Source organism: Hylobates moloch, unplaced genomic scaffold, assembly GCF_009828535.3.
Source record: "Hylobates moloch isolate HMO894 unplaced genomic scaffold, HMol_V3 SCAFFOLD_1, whole genome shotgun sequence".
Lineage (NCBI taxonomy): Eukaryota > Metazoa > Chordata > Mammalia > Primates > Hylobatidae > Hylobates > Hylobates moloch.
In genome coordinates this window covers 129,634,183-129,653,104 of record NW_026652276.1, presented here as the reverse complement: position 1 = coordinate 129,653,104, position 18,922 = coordinate 129,634,183, and the positions used below count along the sequence as shown (strand labels likewise).

Here is an 18,922-nt window from a genome sequence, read left to right as displayed (position 1 = left end):
CAGGCTCATTCCTGTCTGTGGGGGGAGGGTGGGGCCTCACTCTGACGACCCTGTGGGACCACAAGGATTGAAAGAGGAATACATGTAAGAACTGGAAGACAAAAAAATAGAGCCATGGTAACGAGCAGACAAAACCCAGAGCCACCACATTCTACGACTAACACCCAGCTGTGTGCCAGGTGTCGTAGAGAGTTCTGTTGGTGAAGAGTGATCTGCTAGTCTTAAGTAATGTCTGTAATGGCATGTTCTGGAAAATTTGGACATTTGGCATATGTTCCTGCCTGAAGTTTAGTGTGGATAGGAGGGGCGAGTGAATGTTGTTATATAATTCACTAATTCAAAAAATAGGATCATCTTGCTAAAAGTACCAGTAAAAAAAATTTAGAGTCATAATCGCCATACTTTCAGTGACCTTTAGCAAACATTTTTTATGCTACATGGAAATCTGTGTATCAACTTCATATTGTGACTGATAAGAAGTGCTTTGGAGTGAGCAACAAAACCAAAAATCCAAATGACCGTGCATTATAAATGAGCCATGAAGGGGCCAGGAAGCTCCAAGCCTGACTTTAAAGGGGGCAAAAAAAAAAAAAAAAAAAAATGCTGATACTTCTGCCTTGATGGGTGGGGAAAAAACAAAAAATAAAGTCATTTTCAATGGCTTTCTTTCCATATTTAATATTCTACAAATATTATTGGCAAGGGTCTTGCCTATGATTATGCCTATTTATAAAATGTGTTTGACCTAGGAAACTCTAAAATGTCTTCTTTGAAAAGGACAGCCATCATTTACATTTAATCATTCCATATTCCACAAATATCTGCTAAGTATTTCATATGTGTCAGAAAATCCTGTGTGCTGAGGACTCAGAAATAAACAAAAAGAATCTTTGCCTTCAAAAAACTCATATTCATTTATTCATTGTGCAAAAACCAGTGATATTTCTCCAGAAAGTAAAATAATTCCTTGTTTCCTTTTTTTTTTTGAGATGGAGTCTCGCTCTGTCGCCCAGGCTACAGTGCAGTGGCGCAATCTCGGCTCACTGCAAGCTCCGCCTCCCGGGTTCACACCATTCTCCTGCCTCAGCCTCTCCGAGTAGCTGGGACTACAGGCGCCCGCCACCACGCCCGGCTAATTTTTTGTATTTTTAGTAGAGACGGGGCTTCACTGTGGTCTCGATCTCCTGACCTCGTGATCCGCCCGCCTCGGCCTCCCAAAGTGCTGGGATTACAAGCATGAGCCACTGTGCCCAGCCAATTCCTTGTTTCTTATACTATAATATTTCAAAAATAAATTTCAAAACTAAAATGATAGGAAGCAATTCTGAGGCTGACTTCAAAACTGAAAATGAATGGGTAGAACAGCCTAAGCTTAGAATACAATCACAAGTATCTTTTAAATGATTCCAAAAGCTGTTCCGATAACAATTTTCTACTAAACCAACCATATGCATACAATATATTCAGTGTAGCAGGACAACGGGTGATGAGTTTAATAAAGAATCTATGCTTGGAAAGAGTTCAGAAGCAACATGTAGATAAAACCAACACCTAACAAAGACAAATCTGAGCTCCTCATCCATTGTTCTGCACTTCGAAAGGAGTCCAACCAAATGCACCCATTTGTCTTACCTACCAGACATTGAGGAAAGCCATGGTCAAGGGAAGAAGATGACACCTAAGGAGAACTTCAGTGCACTGCATGAAAACCTTTCTAAAACATGTGAAATATTTCCCTGTTTTCTTAAAACAATTATGAACATCACTTATCCTCTTCAGGGCCTTTCTCCTATTTGCTTTATCCTTGTTAATGGCTCCATCCATCAGCCATCCAAAGTAGAAGTCTAGAAGTCATCCCAACCCCTTTATATACACACACACACACACACACACACACACACCCTAAGTCACTAAAGTTCTAGCAATTCTGCCTCATGAATTCCTTTTGAATCTGTCTCCTGGTCTCCAGCCCCCACTTCCGCTACTTAGTTCAGACCCACCTGCCTCTCACCTGGATCACCATGATATGCTCCTCCTAGCCTCTACGTCCATCATATGTTTACCCCAGAGTAGTCAAAAGGCCAGTATAAATAAATTTATCTTTTGTTTAAAACCTTTCCAACGTTATCTTCAGAAAGAGAAACAGACTCCAGCACAGAACACAATACCTTTTGCAACCTGGTCCTTGCCTACTTCTTTAGCCTGATCTCTCATCAATTCCTAGTTCATAGAGTTATGTCCCTGCCACACCAAACTTCCTAAAATTTCTCCAATGCCCAAAGTACTTCTGATGCAATACCCTCTGCTTGGAATGTCCATCCACAGTATTGTTGACCTATCTAATTTCTACTCATTCTTTAAGGCTCAATTATGTTCAATTCCACAAATAGTTATGTGCCAGACATTGTGCTTCCTTCATTAGAACATTTATCAAGTTTGCATGTTTGTTAGCCACCTCTGAAATGTTAAAAAATCACTGCCATTGATCTCTGAGTGGCCTGTGGACTTGGCTTACAGATAAGTGTAGTTGGCAATAAGTTCTTTTAACTAGTTGTCATTTGCATGTGACAGATCTTCCTTGTTTAATAAGAGTAACAGTCATATTTGTATCCTTTTCAAAGCCCTCTCATATACATTATTTTTTTCGCTCCTAACATAAACCCAAAGAAGTGTGGTGATTCCTGTTTTATACACGAGAACTAAGAATCATAAAAGTTAATAGTCTTCACCAAGATCCCAGAGTTCATAGATAGAGCTGGTTCTTCAATACACTAGGAACTAGAATACTCACCAAGGTGAGTACACATTGAAACACAGTAAACTCTGATACAGCCATGTCTTTGAAGTGTCAATGAAAACTACCGTATCTGATACATGGTAGCAGTTCAGGAAAGGCTTACTGCTGTGGATAATTACCAGTTATCTAATTAGCAAGTCCACTATGATTTGGGTGAACTTAGTCTGAATGCTTACTGCTTGGCAGAAATAGTAAAGGACACATAAAGGGAAATTAGAAATGTCTATATACATTGTATCCTTTTATTATCACTGAGATTTAGGGTCTCCAGATAAGAAAACAATTCCAATGATTCCAAAGGCAAATGAGTTAAAACCAATTGAAAGTGAAAGAGAAAATCAGTGGGCCCTAGTCACTAATCCCACTAGCAAGTAAAGACTGTGCAATGCGTGTAGAAATAGGAAGCCGGCCTGGGACCTGGGCTGGAAGGTCCATTCCAGAACTTTCTTTGATACTCTCATGTCACTTTTAAGAGTTTTAGTTGGCTGGGTGTGGTAGCTCATGCCTGTAATCTCAGCAATTTGGGAGGCCAAGGCAGGTGGATCACCTGAGGTCAGGAGTTTGAGACCAGCCTGGCCAACACAGTGAAACCCCATCTCTACTAAAAATACAAACATTAACCGGGCGTGGTGGCGGGCTCCCGTAATCCCAGCTACTTGGGTGGCTGAGGCAGGGGAATCGCTTGAACCCCAGGAGGTGGAGGTTGCAGTGAGCCAAGATCGCGCCACTGAACTCCAGCTTGGGTGACAGAGCAAGACTCTGTCTAAAAAAAAAAAAAAAAAGGAGTTTTAATTGTGCTCCTGACCATTTGCCAGACCTGAGATGGTCATTTAGGAAGAAATCACACTCTTCCCATTGCCTTATCTACATCACTGAAGTCTGGGATCTGTGTAAAAGGGTCAGTATGGGTTAATGGGCTTTGTTACTGAGGTCACTGGGGCATCACCTCTGAAAGAGGGGACGTTTCCAGGGTGTTTGACTATTTGCACATATGCAATGGTAGGAGAGCCAATATAACAAAAAAGATCCAGAACTGAAGTAGTTCCAAACAATGAACTTCAGTCAAAGAGCAAGAAACTCATATGCAATAATAACACTCATGGTGAACTATAATATTGAACCCCATCTCTTATTAAGATGCTAGATAAAAGAAGCAGAAAAGAGGCTGGCATTTCCTGGATACCTACCATATGTAGGTATTACTGTCCTCATTTTCAAATCCTGCACTATTATCTGAGATTTGAGGCCCGCTTAGATATACTTATGCTACTAATAAATGTTCTCATAAGGGAAGATTCACTAAGACTTACTTACATTTAGACTGACTAAACTCCTGAACTAATGCATCATTGAAGTGGATCACTGGACCTCAGACAATGGACTTTTGATCCATGGATCTGGTCACAACTTGGGCCACATCTGTGACTACAGATGAAGGAAAAGAGATCATTTGCGAAACAGTTTTGCTTCTTTTACCTTCCAGTTTTTGTTATTGTTGAAATCTTTTATTGTATAAGTAATCTATTTTTATTACAGAAAAATCAGAATATACAAAGAAACAAGATGTTTTCATTATAAATTATTATAATTCAGCTGTTTTTCTTTATATTGCTCTTTTAACATTCATGGGCTGCTTTAATTGTTTGTCTTGAACTTCAGAGACAGAGGGTAAATTAGAAAATCAAAAATAGAACTCACATGTCTTGAAATCCCATTTCTGTGAAATGCCACAGCTGTTTGGTTGCCAAAACTCAGTCATTATTTACCCAGAATCTTAACTTGACCCACCATGCAGTTAATCCTGGAGGAAAACACCATAGCCCCTGGTTGTCTGTGGGGGAGACACGAGGCCCGAGATCATTTCCACACAGGCTTTGCTAACCAATCAAGAGGTATGAGTGAAGAAAAGTGGATTTCAGTCATGGAAACATGTACCCCTAGGTATTGGCAGGCTCATACTGGCTGGCATGATGATCTCTTACTTAAAGTGAGACCCTCCACTTTACATTCAAAGAATGGTTTTATCTTCATATAAGTCCAAACCATATCAAGGCCTTCAATAGCCAATACCATGCACACAGTGAGCATTGTACACCTGTCCTTTCGGGGAGCCAGTCTGTGATACAAAGGCTTGGGGAAACGACTTAAACCCACCAAAATCATTCTCTGCCATCAAATTTGATAAAACACACCCTGACGTAAACACGTGTTGAACATTTTTATTGCTTCTTTCCAACAGCACAAGCTTCACTCTTACTTTTTAACACACTCCTACTGCGTCCTGAGTGTTCAAATTCTTACTTTTGGGTTTTTTGCTGCTTTGAATAGAGGGGAAGAGTCCACACAGGCTCTTGGTTCTGTTCCTGGGAGGTCACAATACAACCAGTCCTTGAAAAACATAATGTGTGCTCAAGCACTTGCATGTGTGTATTCTTTATTTCTGCTTCTAGAACCATCAGACTCCCCAGGAGGAACAAAAATCAGAAAAATTAATGTATCTGCAGTCTCCCAAGAGTATAAGAGCCTGTTTCTCCATTTTTTCTCTTCATAGGAAGCATTCAACTCTGAAGGGGTCCATTTAAACTTCCTGAAGAGGGCAAAATACTTGGGGACACATCAGTGCCACCTGCCCGTCCCTTGGCAAAGCAACTGCCCCATCCCTTATTCTCCTCCTGCAAATCCTTTATTTTCTGCTTCTCTCCTTTAAACTTACTTTGCCCTTATTTTCCCCAAAACTGGAAGGGTGAGAAGCATCCTCAAGTTAGCCAGACAAGACCATTCAATATTTTATGGGTGCACCCCCTCAACTTCCTCAGCCAGGAAACTCTACTTACACTTTGTGTTCTCTTGGCCTGTTGCTCCTCCCTTTCCTGACCTCCAAACTCTGTTCAGCCTCCAAGATCCAGATGAAAGGCCTAAGACCTGAAAGCATAACTGTGAAACACTGTTTAGAGTTGAGGTCAGGATGAAGATCTATCACAGGGGCTGGCAAATAGTAAGTATTTCAGACTTTGAGGACCATACTCTGCTGTTGTAGCACAAAAACAGCCATAGGCAGCATGTAAACAAATGGTAGTAGCTGTGTTCCAATAAAACTTTAATAACAAAAACTGACAGTTGGCTGAATTTGGCCCAGAGACTATAGTTTACAGACCCCTGCTCTATTGGGCTAAGCTGATTTGGGGCCACACAGTCCCCATAAGTCTTCCATGGACTCTGGGCACGGGCCCACCTCCTAGCCATCCATAGTGATGCTGTCAGGGCTCCACCCAGAACCCCTAGGATTCTTTCACCCCACTTCTGTGTACCCTGCCACCTGCTTCAAAAAGCTTTGGCCCCCAAATTTTGCACCTTCTGGAGGACTTCCTCCAGCTACTAAGTCACTTTTGTCTGCAAGAGCACAGAGCCCCAGGTGCCTGGAAGTTTATGTCCCCAAATCCCTACCCTCAGAGCTGAGAGGATGACTTCCCCCACCCCCACAGCTCCTGGCCTGGGTACTTACTTCCAAGGCTCATGCATATTCCAGATGGAGGGACCAGGCTGCAGCCGCCCACCCTGCAAAATGACCTGGAATCGCTCCCTCACTTACCTTGCATCTCCACTCCCTTCCCAGGTTTTCCCAAAGTCCTTCCTTAATAAATCGCTTACACCTAAATCCTCATCTCTGGGGAAGCTGACCTCAGGCACCATCTCAAAATGTTCTAAAAACCTCTTTCTTGCCTCCCTGAAGTGTTCGAAGATCCTGGAACGGATGCTCAAACACATCCCTAGATTTATCTGGGGCCCAGGAGCCCTGTGGGAAAGACCTCAAACCCGGCCCTCAATTGAGGTTCAAACACTTGCAGAAGGTTGAGATTAGAGTTCCCTGCAGGGACACAGATTAGAGGGAAAGGGGCTTTTGAGGGAAGATGGCTCTGAGTGGGGGGATCAGCAGAGCCCTGAGCAACCATGACTGGGAAATCCTGTGAGTGCTGAGAAGGGAAGAGGCAGGAAAGAGCTGGGGCATTCCAGATTAAATAGCTCAGCACCCTTAGAAGCAGGGCCAGGCCTGGGTGACGCAAGCAAGGCCCACAAAGGACAAAATTTTTTAAGGAGTCACTCAGATATGCATAAAATTTAAATATGACATCCTAGCACCTCACCTTTGTCATGGCGCTTCTCCAGGGGCTGGTTCCAAAATGGGGAAGGAGACTTCCTCCTGGCCAGAGAAGAGCTCCAGAAGGTCAGCTGCCTGGCAGAAGTTGGCAGCTTGAAAGTAACAGCAAGGGCAGTGGCTCCTGGGAAAAGGCTGCTCATCTGGTTGTGCCCCTCATGGGATGCTAGTGGATTCAACCTCCTGGCTTTTCCTGGTGCCCTTCCTGGGTCATCAGCTTTTCTTGAACTGTATCCTTTGCCCAGAAAGCTCCTACTCCGTGGCCTTCTTGAAGTCTTTGCTCAAATCTCATCTTTTAAGTGGCTTACGAGGGCCACCCTAATTAATATTGCTATCTGCACCACCACCTCCTAGCACTTCCTAAACCTATAACCTACTCAACATTTTTTATAGCACCTGTAATCATCTTATATGCTACATAGTTTAACTAATATATTTGTTGTTTATTATCTGCCTCTTCCTAATTAGAATATAACCCCTTCAAAGTCAGCAATCCTTGTTTGATTTATTTTTCATAAGCCCCCAAAACAGTGCCTGGCCCAATAAACATTTGTTGCCTGAATGAATGAATGAATGAATGCAGTTTTGGAACATACTGGTGTAGGGTTGCCAGATTTAGCAAATAAAAACACAGGACACCCAGTTGAATTTGAATTTCAGATGAATATTTCATGCAATATTTCAGGAATATTTATAATAAAAATTTTTCATTGTTCATCTGAAATTCAAATATAATTGGGAATCTTGTTTTTTACCTGGCAACCCTATGCTGGTTGCAACTACAACAATAATAGTTACCATTTGTTGACTGCACAATTGCAACAGGCCAGGCACTGTGTAAAGGGTATTGCCCACATTTAACCTATAAAACAACTCTAGAAGATACTAGCTTCTTTCTTTTGCAGAAAAGGCAACTGAAGCAGACCGAGTGTAAGTCCCTAGCCCAAAGTCTCACAGCTAGCAAGAAGGTGAATGAAGATACAAGACCATGTCTGTCTGGGCTGCAAGGCCTAAGAGCAGGTTCTCCTGGATCTAAGTGCCCATGGCATTGCCCAGGCACTCCTCTTGTGATACTTCTCCCTCTTTCTTCCCAGCATCAGTGTGTTTCTCCCAGCACCTGCCACAGTGGCTTTTTACCCTTCCAGTCTAATCCCAGTGGAACAAAGCATGAGAACCCAAATTATAAGTGGAAACCCTGGAGCTGCCACCGTGCTTCCTTCAGCTGCAGATGCTCATGGCCAGTCCCTCCCTGCCCAGACCTCTAAGAGAAAGGAGGCACCTGGCCAGCTTGAGAGATGATGAATGTCCAGAATCCAAAGGATGACAATTTTTCTCAGAAAAACTATCATAAATGATACCAAAATTGTTCAGCCTTCCTCTCTAGACCAAAGAGAGTGAGAAGGAAATTTTGATCCCTTGTCTGTGATTTGGAGGCTTCCCATGTTGTTGCAAGACTTTTCTTTACTTCAGCTAAAGACTGGGTCCTTGCCCCATGGCCATGAAAATTTAGGCTCACAGATGATTTGAAGGGTGAGAATAATGGGATTTATTAGGCAAAAATGAAAAAAGGGGGAACAGAGACTCTCTGCAAGGCCAGAGTTCCTGCTAGTGTAGGCTTCCTGCCTCAAAGATTAAATTCTAGGTACCATCCAGGAAGAGGAGGAGCCAAGCTCCTCCCCGCTGCAAATGGCGTGAACTTCTGTGGCTCCACACCAATGTGCATTCCTCCCAGTGCACAGGTTGGTCAGAGGCTCTGCCAGGGAGCCCTTTCCACCTGGCTTTCTCAGTGTGAGATGAAATGTTTATTTTGGTACACTTTGGATGAGGTATTGTCAAGGACAATGGGAACAAACTTGACTTCCATTAAATATCAATAAATAAAAAATTAAAATTTAATTATTCATTGATGCAAAAATCAATAAAATACTGGCAAACCAAATCCAGCAGCACATCAAAAAGCTTATCCACCACGATTAAGACGGCTTCATCTCTGGGATGCAAGGCTGGTTCAACATACACAAATCAATAAATGTAACCCATCACATAAACAGAAGCAATGACAAAAACCATACGATTATCTCAATAGATGCAGAAAAGGCCTTTGACAAAATTCAACAACGCTTCATGCTAAAAACTCTCAATAAGTATTGATGGGACATATCTCAAAATAATAAGAGCTATTTATAACAAACCCACAGCCAATATCATACTGAATGGGCAAAAACTGAAAGCATTCCCTTTAAAAACCAGCACAAGACAAGGATGCCCTCTCTCACCACTCCTATTCAACATAGTGTTGGAAGTTCTGGCCAGGGCAATCAGGCAAGAGAAAGAAATAAAGGAGGCTGGGCGTGGTGGCTCATGCCTGTAATCCTAGCACTTTGGGAGGCTGAGGCAGGCAGATTACCTGAGGTCAGGAGTTCGAGACCAGCCTGACCAACATGGAGAAACCCCACCTCTACTAAAAATACAAAATTAGCCAGGCATGGTGGTGCATGCCCATAATCTCAGCTACTCGGGAGGCTGAGGTGGGAGAATTGCTTGAACCCAGGAGGCAGAAGTTGCAGTGAGCCAAGATTGCACCATTGCACTCCAGCCTGGGTAACAAGAACAAAACTCTGTCTCAAAAAATAAAAAAAAAATTTTAAAAAAGAAATAAAGGGTATTAAATTAGGAAAAAAGGAAGTCAAATTGTCTCTGTTTGCAGATGACATGACTGTATATTTAGAAAACCCCATCATCTCAGCCCAAAATCTCCTTAAGCTGATAAGCAACTTCAGCAAAGTCTCAGGATACAAAATCAATGTGCAAAAATCACAAGCATTCCAATACACCAATAACAGACAAACAGCCAAATCATGAGTGAACTCCCATTCACAATTGCTACAAAGAAAATAAAATACCTAGGAATACAACTTACAAGAGATGTGAAGGACCTCTTCAAGGAGAACTACAAACCTCTGCTCAAGGAAATAAGAGAGGACACAAACAAATGGAAAAACATCCCATGCTCATGGATAGAAAGAATCAATATTGTGAAAATGGCCATACTTCCCAAAGTAATTTATAGATTCAATGCTATCCCCATCAAGCTACCATTGACTTTCTTCACAGAATTGGAAAAAAACTCCTTTAAATTTCATATGGAACCACAAAAAAGAGCCCGCATAGCCAAGACAATCCTAAGCAAAAAGAACAAAGCTGGAGGCATCATGCTACCTGACTTCAAACTATACTACCAGGCTACAGTAACTAAAACAGCATGGTACTGGTACCAAAACAGATATATAGACCAATGGAACAGAACAGAGGCCTCAGAAATAACACCACACATCTACAACCATCTGATCTTTGACAAATCCGACAAAAACAAACAATGAGGAAAGGATTCCCTATTTAATAAATGGTGTTGGGAAAACTGGCTAGCCATATGCAGAAAGCCGAAACTGGATCCCTTCCTTACACCTTATACAAAAATTAATTCAAGATGGATTAAAGACTTCAACGTAAGACCTAAAACCATAAAAACCCTAGAAGAAAACCTAGGCAATACCATTCAGGACATAGGCATGGGCAAAGACTTCATGACTAAAACACCAAAAGCAATGGCAAGAAATGCCAAAATTGACAAATGGGATCTAATTAAACTAAAGAGCTTCTGCACAGCAAAAGAAACTACCATCAAAGTGAACAGGCAACCTACAGAATGGGATAAAATTTTTGCAATCTATCCATCTGACAAAGGGCTAATATCCAGAATCTACAAAGAACTTAAACCAATGTACAAGAAAAAAAAAACCATCAAAATTTGGGTGAAGGCTATGAACAGACATTTCTCAAAAGAAGACATTTATGCAAGCCAACAAACGTGAAAAAAAAAGCTCATCCTCACTGGCCATTAGAGAAATGCAAATCAAAACCACAATGAGATAACATCTCATGCCAGTTAGAATGGCAATCATTAAAAAGTCAGGAAACAACAGATGCTGGAGAGGATGTGGAGAAATAGGACTGCTTTTACACTGTTGGTGGGAGTGTAAATTAGTTCACCATTGTGGAGGACAGTATGGCGATTCCTCAAGGATCTAGAAATAGAAATACCATTTGACCCAGCAATTCCTTTACTGGGTATAAACCCAAAGGATTATAAATCATTCTACTATAAAGACACATGCACGTATATGTTTATTGCAGCACTGTTCACAATAGCAAAGACTTGGAACCAACCCAAATGCCCATCAATGATAGACTGGATAAAGAAAATGTGGCACATACTCACCATAGAATACTATATAGCCATAAATAGGGATGAGTTCATGTCCTTTGCAGGGACATAGATGAAGCTGGAAACCATCATTCTCAGCAAACTAACACAAAAACAGAAAACCGAACACTGCATGCTCTCACTCATAAGTGGGAGTTGAACAATAAGAACACACGGACACGGGGCGGGGGATATCACACACTGGGGCCTGTCGGGGTGTGGGGGCTGGGGGAGGGATAGCATTAGGAGAAATACCTAATGTGGATGACAGGTTGATGAGGGCAACAAATCATCATGGCACGTATATACCTACGTAACAAATGTGCATGTTCTGCACATGTACCCCAGAACCTAAAGTATAAGTTTAAAAAAATCAATCAATAAATAAAATTTAATTATTCATTATTTAAGTAAATATTTATTAATTGATTGTTTAATTAATAAAAATAAATTTATGATTTATCAGTATTTATAACTATTTATGAGTATTTTATGTTACTCATTTGACTCTTATTTATATATTGCTTTTTGTGAAAAGTAAAGTTTAATAGTGATTATAAACTCAAACGCTCACAAGGCTGGAAAGTAATGTATATGAGAAAAATGGACCCAGGAGAACACTATAAACACAAGGATAAAAAGTACCTGACACTTGGTCTCAATGTCAGAGACAATAGGGAGTGGTGGAGAATGTAGTGAACAGGAGAATGCATGCCTTATCGAAAGGACATAGCTGTGGCTCAGCTCTGACCTATTGTTGCCGTGTAGGAAGGTACAGCCAGTGCTGTCAGACGTTTTAGTTTTCCCAGAGAGGCTGAAAATCTTTATTTTTGTGTGAATTCTCCTAATTTATAAATATTGGCAACAGTTTTTTAAATTTAAATAAACAGAAGAGAATCTATCTATCTAAACACTACTGGTTTTTAACCTCTGAATATAAAAACTAGACAATTCATAACTCATGACATCCAGCATCCTTTAAGTAATTTGTTTATATGTCCATGGGCTCAACTCTGTGGTGGCAGAGACCATGTCTTATTCATTTTTTGCTGTCCAGCACCTACACTGGGTATATGCTAATGATCAACAAATGCTAACTGAGTTGAAGTACAATACAATCATCAGGGTTGGTCCTTTAGTGCCCGTGGTTCTTGGGTACTACTAGGAAAAAATCCATGGGCATGGACTCCAGATATGTGGGAAAATCTGACCTCATGATGCACACCACCACCCCAGGGGAGCTTAAGTGGCATCTCAATTCCAGCTCAGGATCTTCTGTAACTCTTTCCAATTTAACCCCCTTACCCACAACTTCTAATATCAGTGACATCAGTCTTGCATAATTATCAGAGCCTTTATCAAGAAGAGGAAAAGGGAAGACCTGGACATCTTATTATTGACAGATTAGAAACATTTACTAATACACATTAATACACTTTTTGGTATATTTAGGCCATTCACATTTAAAGTTATTATTGACAGGTGGATTAGTATTGACCACATTGGTAATTGTTTTTGGTAACTGTTTTCTATATTACTCTTGTTCTTTGTTTCTTTTCTTTTTTTTTTTTTTTTTTGGCTTCCCCTTTTTTCTGCCTCCTCTAGTTTTAACTGACCATTTTATACAATTCTATTTTCTCTCCTGTCTTAGCATATGAATTATACTTCTTTGTTTAATTTCTTTAGTGTTTTCCCTAGATTTTATAATATATATTTACAATTAATCCAAGTCTACTTTCAAATAATACTGCTTTACAAATAGTCCAAGCGCCTTATAACTGGGTATTCCCAACTTTTCCCTTCCCTCCCTTATAACATTGCTATCAGTTACTTCACTTATTCATAAGCTATAGGTTGCTGCAAAAGTGATTGTTGTTTTTGCCATTACTTTTAATTATAAGAGTAATTAACTAACAGCAATCACTTGTGCACCAACATAATATAATAACTGGCTATATTGTTATTATTATTTTGAGGAAATTATTATGTTAGATCAGTTAAGAATAAGAAAAATAAAATACTTTATTTTTCCTTCATTATTTTCATTTTCTAATACTCTTTTGTTATATAGAGTGGAGTTTCTGACCTATGTTATTTTTCTTGTCTCTGAAGAATTATTTCAACATTTCTTGCAAGGCAGGTCTACTGGTGACAAATTCCTTAAATTTTTGTTTGTCTGAGAAAGTTTCTTTCTTTCTTGCAGAGAAAGGATAATTTCACTGCATCAAGAATTCTAGGTTGGTGGTTATCTCTTTTGACTCTTAAAATATTCATTTCACTCTCTTTTCACTTGCGTCAATTCTGATGAGACTTTTGATATAATCCTTATGTTTGCTCCTCTCTAGGTAAGGTGTTTTTTCCTCTGGTTGCTTTCAAGATTTTCTCTCATGGATTTTCTGAAGTTTGAATACGATTATGGCCACAATGTCAAGGACAATTGATGATTATACCTACAGATTTTTAGTATTTATCCTGCTTCTGTTTTTAGTTTCCTGGATCTGTGGTTTTCTATTTGTTGTTAATTTTGGAAATTTTTCAGCTATTCTTAACTTCAGATTTTTTTTGTTCCTTTCTTTCTTTCCTTCTGATATTCCCATTACACGTGTTGCACCTTTTGTCATTGTCCTACAGTTCTTGGATCCTCTGTTCCATTTTTTTTATTCCTTTTTCTCTTTACCTTTCAATTTGAAAAGTGTCTGTTGACACGTCTTCAAACTCACTAATTCTTTCCTCAGCCATGTCCAGTCTACCGAGCCCATCAAAGGCATTCTTCATTTCTGTTACAATATGTTTTATTTCTATCATTTTCTATTGATTCTTTCTTTGTGTTTCCATTTCTGCTTACATAACCCATCTCTTCTTGCAAGTTATCCACAATTTTTATTAGAGCCCTTAGCATACTCATTATGATTATTTTAAATTCCAGATCTGATAATTCTAAAATATCTGCCATAAGTAAATTTCGTTCTTATACTTATGGTGTGTCTTCTTTGTTTTGCTTTGTTGCCTTTCACCATGGCTTGTAATCTTTTGTTGAAAGCCAGACATGATGTATCACGTAAAAAGAACTGAGGTAAATGGGTCTTTAGTGTGAGGTTTTGTGTTTTTCTGGCTAGAGTATAGGCAGTATTGACTTTGCCATAGCTGTGGTGTCAGAGGCCAAAATTTCCCCTGATGTCCCTGTTTTTGTCTCTCCTGTTGTCTTTATGTTTTCCTGGAGACTGCCTCTTAAATAAAGTCTGAGATCTGTAGTTCTTTCCATTGTGATCTCTTGTTATTATACAGGGGCCTGTTGGAAAAGTGTTCTTTAATCCTACGATTAGATCTCAGTCTTTTAGTGAGCCAGAGTTGAGTTTATCTCTTGTCCCACATTAAAGGCTAGAGGAGGCTGGAATTGGGTATTTGCCTTCCCTTTCCCCTAGCTGGTTAGGGTCTGGTAAAACAGTTTCCCTTGAGGGTAGGCATTGTTAAGGAGAACAAAGTTGTCTGAGCTATTTCCAAATGATTGCTCTCCCCATCTCCCAGCAAGAAGCATGAGGGATTTTTCTCCAATCTTCACAGTAGGAATCTACTGGGGATCCTGGAGGTAAAACTCAAGATAGTATGTCCCCACAAGATTGGGAATTTTTTAACTCTCAAGCTCCTCCATACTGAGCCTCCGGCAATTTATCTATTACAGTTTAAAGTGTTCTCACTGATACTGGTTCCACTGCAGGTTCTGCTCTGGTAATTCTCTGTATCCACCTGTCTCTCCAGTTCTCAGGGCAACAATTTTCCCTGTGACCTCAACTCTCTGATGGTTCTTGGGAGAGTTGCTAATTTTCAGTTTCTTCAGCGTTTTTCTTATAAAAATGAGAGTAACAAGTTCCAAGCTCTTTACATGTAGAACTGGAAACTAGAAATCAGTGCACTTCTTATTACAAATCAGTAGAAGTTTCAGATAAACCCAGGACAGCATTTTGACATCAATTTGTACTCATTCAACTATATTAATGTCATTGACAACATCCAGCATTCAAACATCAATTCCTGAGTTCAATAAATCCCGTATGGTTGATACATATACCTTAATTTCAAATCAAAGGATGATGTTGTAGGATAATATAAGGTTTGAAGTCAGAAGGCTTGAGTTCAAATCCTGGCTCTGTCACATACAAGCTGTGTTACCTTGGGCAAGTATCCTAGCTCACTGAGTTTATTTCCCATTCTGTTAAGTAGAGCCAATAAACAGTAGCTTTACAGATGATAAAATAATAAAATTCATATAAAATCAATATATAAAAATGAAGTACTGTCCTATAAATATCTAATTAATAAAAATAAGGAGTTTTCTTCCTTATTTGTAATCCTCTTTGTAATGTCTCTTTAATCTCACAAAGGTAGATATACAGAGCAGCATTAAATACTGTCAAGGGATTTTAACACAGTTCTTTTTTCTTTGTTTTTTTTTTTATTATTATACTATAAGTTCTAGCGTACATGTGCACAGCGTGCAGGCTCATTACATAGGTATACATGTGCCATGCTGGCCCACTGCACCCATCAACCCGTCATTTACATTAGGTATTTCTCCCCATGCTATCCCTTCCCCCAGACCGCCATGACAGGCCCCAGTGTGTGATGTTCTCCACCCTGTGTCCAAGAAACACAATTTTTTTTTTCAAAAACAAAATTGCACAGAATATTAGAGCTAGAAAAACCACAATAGAAGGGAAGATAGTTGAATTTTCTAAAAATTAATTTAGGTCTGCAAGGAAAAAATACACAGAACCAAATAAAAGGCTCCTGGGACCACCTTTTTCCCAAGGATAGTAGTCATGTCACCTCTAGGGATGCCCTCAATGAGCTTTGGTCAAAATAAAACCATAGAACACTGTCACATGAACTGCTGCTAGTCAGCTCGCTACCTCATGAAATTGATTTAAGTGTTTAATCCAAATGCAGATTTTAGTTGGTTTCGGTCCATATCCTAGCCTGCCAAGGTATTTCTCAGTAATGGTTTTGTCAATTAACAAAAACACCTGCTTGCTCTTAAAGTTTGAGGCCAACTTTTTATAGATCCTAACTAGATGCCTTCAGGCACAAGTTACAGAAATCATTTCTGACTCTCTTGAGTAAAAAGGGAAAATGTATTGAGAGGGAATTAGGAAGTACAGGAAACACAATTATCTTTTAGTAGAAATAGTCAATTTAAGATACTTTCACCACCATCATCCCATGCTACTGCCCTTGCTCCAAGATATTGATACTGCCTCCATCTTGAATAGATACTAAAATCTCTTTGCCTTGTTTGGAGTTGCTCAAGAGAGCATCTGATAGGCCAAGACTCTGCCACATTCCTGGAACTCAGAAAGTAGGGAAAGAAAAAACTCTTCTGATAACCTCTCACCATGAATAGTGAGAGGCTGGATGCTACCCACTATATCATGAAAACCACACATGATGGGGAAGTCTCCTAAAACAGCAGCTAAAGTTGAACACTGGAAAGTTAAAAAAGATCAAAGTTCACCATAAGGGGGGCATTTTTATTTTTCAAAATGTTTTGGAATAGCATAAAGCAAAATTGATATTCGGAGGCTGTATATTGCTACAGGTATATCTGTTGGTTATAACTATCATCTGTTTTGACTGGCCTGTGTTATAAAATATTTTCACTATCAACCTGCATTTAAATGCATACGAAGCAGATTTAATTAAATATGGATGAAAGTGGTAATATAATCTTGGGTCAAATAAAAAAGTGGGATTATGAAACAATGAGACCAATTTTCTGGTGTGATTTATGAATAAGCTGTAAGGGTAATTTCAACAGATGAGTCCAGAATTTTGTTGTTGTTGTTTGTTTGTTTCTTTCGAGATGGAGTCTTGCTCAGTTGCCAAGACTGGAGTTCAATGACACGATCTCGGTTCACTGCAACCTCTGCCTCACAGGTTCAAGTGATTCTTCTGCCTCAGCCTCCCAAGTAGCTGGGACTACAGATGTGCACCATCACGCCCAGCTAATGTTTGTATTTTTAGTAGAGATGGGGTTTCACCATGTTGGCCAGGCTGGTCTCGAACTCCTGACCTCAAGTGATCTGCCCACCTCTCCCTCCCAAAGTCCTGGGATTACAGGCATGAGCCACTGCACCCGGCCCAGAATTTTTTTTTTACCGTTGGCAGTAGCATTGGAATAAAGAGGCTATGGTGATGGATAGCTTGGTTTTGGTTTTGGTTGTTGTTGTCTCTAAATGCTGATATATTCGTTTAGGAATCAGTCTTTTTATCTCACAGTCCCAAATGTACCACATATAACAAACCATCCTTCACGTACAAAGACAAAATAACTGCTCCTAGACATGAACTTTCCTAAGAACAGCAACAGGTAACTTGGCGTAGGAAAGTGAGTAAAAGAAAGATCTCTTTCACAGGGTAGTTATTGTGTTCAAATAGCTGAGTGTCCAAGCCAGCAAGAGAGAGTTTCAAGGAAAAACATCAGAATAAATAACATGGGCATGTATGCAATGAACCAAAAGGATCCACACAAAGAGGAAGACAAACTGGACTTGCAAGACAAAATTTTAAGAAGAGACAACCACAGGCATAGGACGGCAAGGAGAGGAAAGAAATGTAGCAATCAAAATGAGTCAACACAAAATCTACAAAGAAAAGCAGAATTATAGATCTTACGGCTGAAAAAAACACAACCCCCTAGGGCCATAGAAAGCCCCTGGTGAAGGCAGTACTGCTCACTGCACTAAACCCTTCCATTTTTCATCTGCTTGGCTCTGAACACCAGAAAAGGCCTCTATCTACAAACCTCTCCACACTCCCCACTGTTAGGAAGTTGGATCCTTAGAGCTGGAAAGTTTCCCTGGGTCTGACAAGGCCCATTATCCCTTGCTGTACTTTTAACCACAGTCAATAACCTGTCCCTTTCCCTTCCGTTATTATTCCTCAGTATTTATAGATGCTTCAATGGTTCCTTTCCTTCAAAATGTGCATATTCAATTCCCTCGATCCCAGCTGCCTTCAAAATGTATGATTTTGAAAAGTGTGGGAAGGAGAGAGAGACAAAAGTTATCTTTATGAAACTTTGCATATCCACAGCCATCAATGTCTCCTCAATAATGAGAAAGGCCAACCTGGACCAGGCATTTAGTCCCCTAAGTGGGCACATCTATCAGCCTTCCCTACATATTGATTAGTTGATTGATTTTTAAGATTTATAGAAATGCACTCACTGCCAAGTTCTCTGGGCACCTCTACAACAGTAACATTAAGCAACATAAAGAGGTGGACATTCCTTGTCCCAAAGGCTTCCTCTTACCATTCAAGAGTTTTTTTTAATGCATATTAAAAGGTAGACTTTCTGCCATGCACTGAAGGTCATCCAAAAAAGGTTTGCTAAGGGATCAAAAGGAAAAAATTTCCGATGTCATAACAAGCTTAGACAAAAAGTCCTCTCTCCAGCCTTCAGAAAATCAAAGAATCATGATCTTGGGAAAGACCTTAAAAACCATTACTGACAGTTCCCACTACACCCATGGTGTAGTGACGGTCTTTCGTTGGTCCACATGAAATTAGAAAAAAGAAAAAAGCCAACATAGTAAGTTTTCTTAAAAGCTAACTCAATTTAAGGAATTAATTATTATTCTGAGATAATATCCTTCCTAATTTTGGTATTAAAATATATTTTATTGTATAAAATGATGGTGATAGTAGTTGG

The 18,922-nt window shown here is 39.8% G+C and overlaps 1 long non-coding RNA gene across 2 annotated transcripts in view; it reads right to left on the bottom strand.

The window, feature by feature from the left end:
- Window positions 1-18,922, bottom strand: part of LOC131384440 (uncharacterized) — a 153,639-nt gene that overhangs the window by 53,616 nt on the left and 81,101 nt on the right. For both annotated transcript variants that reach the window (XR_009215285.1, XR_009215284.1), the window contains exon 2: window positions 5,632-5,719. This is a non-coding gene — a long non-coding RNA (uncharacterized LOC131384440). The remainder of the gene's footprint in view (window positions 1-5,631; window positions 5,720-18,922) is intronic.